Source organism: Micrasema longulum, unplaced genomic scaffold (genome assembly GCF_059751315.1).
Source record: "Micrasema longulum isolate JH-2025_06_02 unplaced genomic scaffold, ASM5975131v1 h1tg000828l, whole genome shotgun sequence".
NCBI lineage: Eukaryota > Metazoa > Arthropoda > Insecta > Trichoptera > Brachycentridae > Micrasema > Micrasema longulum.
Genome location: NW_028278020.1, coordinates 487,457 through 493,456, shown reverse-complemented (window position 1 = coordinate 493,456; position 6,000 = coordinate 487,457).

The window sequence follows — 6,000 nt, the reverse complement described above, 5'->3', positions numbered from 1 at the left end:
GGACGGAAAACTCGTGAATTTTTAACACTCCCCAAGAAAGAGCTTTTTTACTGTATGACATTGAGGGGGAGGAAACTAAACTTGTTTTTGCTATAATAGGCTTTTCAAAGGGAGCGTTTACGTGTACGTTTTTTTACTACATTTAACGACTGATTTATTATATAACCTAAAATGTATACTCTGAATTAAAATATTTCTTTTGATTTACTAATATTTTATTATTTGATTTAAATAATTTATAGACGATTCCTAATGGAATTTCATTGTAATGAATTAAAAACTAATATTTACATTTAAGTTAAAAATTAAAAATACTTGGTACACTTTCACTTATTTGTTTGATCAATTGGCGCTTTCACCCTCCAATGGGCATATTCAGACTGGTGAATATTAAACAGTGTAAGGATAAAGTGATTCCGTCCGGTCAGCCAGTCTGGGGACTTTGAAATATTCTTTAGTAAAAACACCTATTTAAATAAATATTTTATGTCAACCATATCGGCAATCGAACCCAAGACCTCTTGCATGGTATGCAAATGCGCTGACCACTACACCACGAGACTGACAAAATAGTATATGTAAAAATGACAAAACGTTATTTAATTTTAGTTTTGTTAACGCAAGCGATTTGCTTTGTTTTTTTTAGAATTCGTAAATTTTAACTTTTTACGAGTATGTAGTATCAGAGGGCGTGCTGGAAACATGACATTGGATGTTTTCAGCAAGCTTTTGAAAATTTGGTTGAAAGCTTCTTAAAGTTATTCGTAAACATGCTGCCAAATAGTCATCTGTCAAACGGGAGTGAAATTTTATTTTCATTATATTCATTGTAGAAAATATTCGCAGAGGCAGGCGAATGCAAAAAAAGTTGTCAAATACGCCGCACATCTCCCCAAATATGCATATTTTTCTTCACAAAGTAAATTCCAAAAATAAATCGCATTAGACAGACGGGTGACTAGGAATAGATACGCGGTCGACGCTTTGGTCACCCATGGTCGACAAGAACTAAATGCCTATCTACGTAAGAAGTAATTATTTTACACATTTAATACAAGTATTTTTTTGTTACTTTTTCATTATTATTAACAAAAATGTAGGGAATATACATAAAGTATGGTTATAGGTGAATAAAAATAGTAAATTTGTCAACAGGGGAGGGGTTTGAATGACACATTAATTAAGCATACGATTAAGATACGGAAGTGTAAGTTTTTACATGGCTTATGACTTGTCATTGACTGGTTTAAGTGATAACTTTACATTTTGTGTAAAATTTACAGATCTCACTATGTTTTAATTTCTATATTTATTTAATTTTTACATCAGTTGATTTTTGTACGGTTAAAATGAGCTGAAACCCTTAGATTGAACACGTTAGATTTCATTTAAGTGATTTGAATAAATATTGTTTTAATTGCATGAGATAAAGGTTCTACTTGATAAAGATTGATTAAACTGCTGGGGCAACAATTGCCAAATTAAAAATGTAGATAAACTAAATTATTTGTCTAGATAAACAGAATACTTAAAATGAGTAATGGACAAAAAAGGTAATTTTAAAATATCGCTGTAAATTTAAACGCCATAAAATGAATGGGCAAAAATTGTTTTTTTATCACCGTCTTGTGAATTATAACGACGATTACGGTTAAAACAAATGTCTCAGTTGTATTCAGAAAAAGCTTTTCCTCAGAAACTTTTTGAAAAGGAAAATATTAACCGGAAAATATAATTTTGTTGAAAAGTAAATATTTTCACTCAGCAGATATGCGAGTTTACTTTGGAAATAATTTACGAAAGTTTTTTCGATGGCATACAAACAAAATATACGTAGGTAGTAACCACAAGTTTTGTTTGTTCCTGAATAGCTCGATTTTTCCCTAAGGCTAGCTTCATATTACTGAATCGTAACTGAACGTATATTTTAGCACAGTTCTCTGTTAATTAAAATATCATTACACTTTTAAATAATCTTCTTACGAAAATTCACAGTAAAAGAAAATCTATTTAATGAGGAAGTTTGGTGGTTCTTTTATTTGTTGATAGACTATAAACTAAGCCAATTTTAAAAATAATAATTTTATGTGTCGTATTCTCAGCGCTATGATTTTAAAAGTTTTGTGACTGAAATTACTTCATCCGCGACGTCACAAGCTCTCTATAGTGAGTTGCTCTGATTGGTGGGTTGGCTTCCCGGTAACCGGAAATGTATTACAAGAATCTGTCATTGGTTGATTTTAGCGAACTTGTGACGTCACGTCGTTCATTTTAATCAAAATCATTTTATTTTATTTTTCATACATTTTAGAAAAACTTCCCATAATCGAAATCAAATAAGGTCTAATTTTTACCGCGCGTAAGAAAACATTAATTTATCCAATGAAATCACATTAATTGTCTTCATAGTGATCATTATAATTGTCTAGTTTTAGATAGAGCAGATAATGTCAAATGCTTAGGAGTAATTATCTTTATAAATTTAAAGTGGAAACAGCTGATTTAAAATATTATCAATGAACTTGAAAGACTAACGTATATATCTAAAACAATTCAAAATATAATTATTGTTAAAAAACTTGTAAATATATTGTTTGAATTGTGCTGATCAATTTTGAAGGACAGTATAATTGGATGGGGAGGTACGAGTGACACATTTTAAATAGTGTATTTGCTACACACAAAAATATTAGATGAAATATTCCATCTAATTACAACTTATGACACCAATATAATTATGCGCTAAAACAATACTCACTTACTGATTTAAAAACTTTTCTTACCCAAACAAAACACATAACTTCAACAATACAACATATACAAGTACTATAATCACTAGATACTCAACACAAAGGCAATTAAACAAATACAAACTTTTACCACTTTAGGACAAGGGGATTTTTATGGGAGGGAGTATTATGCAATTAAAATCTATAACCTACTTCCAGTGTCCATTAAAACAATAAGTCACAATAAAACGTTCCTAAAAGCTATAAAAAATGGATAGTGAAGGTAGGTAGGAATAAAATGGATTGTCTCATTCGCCCAAACCAATATTGAATCACCTGGTCCACAAACGTATGGTTAATGTTATGTTTTTGTTCTTTCATTATACGTTTCATAATATAAATAATACAGGTATACAGAAATGAAATATAAACCTGAATATGTAGAGTTTAAAACTGTCTACATTTTGTTATTCAGGAGGTAATCTTCAAAAATTATAAAGTCAACAACAAAAACCAACAACAATAGACACTCAATTTAAGTAATTTATTTTGCATTTTTACTATCATTTTAGTACAAAAAATTATCTTTAATAGATACGTTGATCATTTCAAAAATATTTTTACGCTTCAATCTTATAAATTTTTTCAGTAAACCACTGTTTTTTTTTACCACTATCTCGATCAAATTATAAGATTTATTCAATTTGCAAATTTTCGCTCCATTACATACAAATAGATATTGACGATTTTCAATTAGCCTCTAAACCCAATATAAAACTCAATTCATTTATTTTACTACGTGTCGATTGGGAATTACAACGGAATCGAACAAATCCACCCTTCTGTGACAAGAATCTGGCATAGATTGATTCATCAATGAAGGTTTTCCACACGTGTTTTCCATAAACATTTTGTAGCCCTTCGAAATGTTCACATTCTCAAATACTAACTATTAAGTAATTAAACAAGGTTTAAGGAGACCGCAGTTTCTCTCGTACGTATATTATATCCTTACTACAGACACGATAATTGTTAAACTGACCGCACTCCCTAAATCCCTTTCCATCACTTGGTACTCGTATGTATTCCCTTTCGTGCTGTTAGAACACAAACTAATTAACCATTCGCATTTGTTTGTATAATGTAAGCAAATATTTAACTTTTAAATTTGTATATACACCTATATAAATATGTATATTCCGCATTATACTAGGCCAGGGAATATTTCAATATAACGTATTCATTCAAATAAACGCAATCCTTCGTACGAAATGTTATTCAACTCATAAATTAAGCGACGTGGTGAATTTCGGTTAATTTATCGAAAATAAATAGAGACCTGTTAAATTGTATTATTTAATCTAGAGGTTTATGTTTATTTTTGTTAGATTAAGCTTTCCATAGAGACAATAAATAACAGTGAATAATCAATTTGGCATACTCTCTACTATCTACATACAGAGGATATTTGATAATAAAAAATTCAAATATATTATAGTTGGATAATTTATAAAGCGCCATTTTTGTGAAAATCACCTCAAGGGCGCTGTACAATTAATAAATATCCCAGTACGTCTTGCAGCTACAGAGCGCATGGACGGTTGGGATTCTAGTTCCTCGTTTTCAATTAAGATCAATAAAAAATTATAACAGATAGGAGCTAGATTACAAGAAGTCTTGCAGCTACAGAGCGCATAGACATTTTGAAATTTAGCCCCCATTTACACATTTTAAAAATTGAAAAATAAATTTAGTGTATTAATGATACTAAAAAAAATAAAAAATAATATGAATAATAAAAAGGAGTAAGATTACAACACGTCTTGCAGCTACTAAGCGCATAGACGATTGGAATTCTAGACCCCATTTATAAAATTTAGGTATTTTTAAGTTGGTATATGAAAGCTAGATAACCAATCATCGTGCAGCTACAAAGCGCATGGACGAGTGGAATTCTAGCAAAGTTAGAATTATATCAATAAATTTATAAAAAATAGAGCATAGTAGTAAGTTTGTCAAGTGTTCATGCCAAGAACTAAGCAATAAAAAACTAAATAAATAAAGCACTATATCAACTCCATGGTTAACAAAGGGGGATAGATGTCCGAAGAGAATCTTTTGTAGACAGTAGGTAGATATCGTCACCATGTGGTCCACTAGGCTGCTGGAGAATTTCTGGAAACGCACGTGTGTAGACGTGTCCTAAATAAAAAGAAATTTAGGAAAAATTGTAAGATTTTAAGATATTATAATTCTTATGCCTTTTTTGTATTATTTATTAACTGAATTCTAATCAAATTTATTTTATTAGATTATTTTTATACTCTTGAGCATTTTTTTCTCTAATTAAATTCACTTTTATTATTTTTTTTTCATTTTTTCTTTTATTTCTTTCTTATTTTTTTTACATTTGTTAGATCTTAATTTCAAAAGGTACTTTGAATTTATTTTTTTCCGTTTCAAATTGAAATTTTCGAATTACTTTGTTTTATTTTTGATGTTGTTTTAATTACATTTATGAGCACACACTATTTATATATGTATAAACATATTTTTTCTTATGTTTAAATTTTATCCAAGTAAATGGCCATCTTTTCATTTTAAATGTATTGTTTTTCTCTATTTTCCTACTTTAAAAAAATATATATTTAAACCATTTTAAATGGTTTTGTTGTGTTTTTTTCTTTTCTATCTTCTTAATAATATAATTTTAATTTTTAAAGCATCAAAAACCAAAATAATAAATGTTCATTATTTTATATAAAATAAAATACATATGTTTACAATATTATGCCTGTACTCGTTTATTTGATTCTTAATCAAAACTAATGTCCGAGCACCCGATGACAAACGATTATTCAATAGTTTGTCTGGACAAAATATATTTTAATACTTTGTTTTTTTTTTATGATGTATTGATATTGTAAAAATGAGTATATTTTATTGAATAAAGACTACGATTTTATATATTCCCTTTTAAAATTTTGTTTGGAATTAGTTAACCCAATTTTATGTTGAAGCATTTTATACAATTTGACAGAAAAATAATCCTTTCAATTTTGTCCGAATTTTGTGTGTTATATTGAAGGTAGGAATATTGACAATGATATTATTTCTTATTATTGTTATATTTTTATGTCCCTGAGCAGGAGGATGACGATGTCCATCTCAAAATCTGTCTAGCAGAATAATTAAGCGTATAATACTACACTAAGCATATCTCAAGCACATCAAAAGCTTTAATTATTTATGTAGATGGGGTTTTTATTGG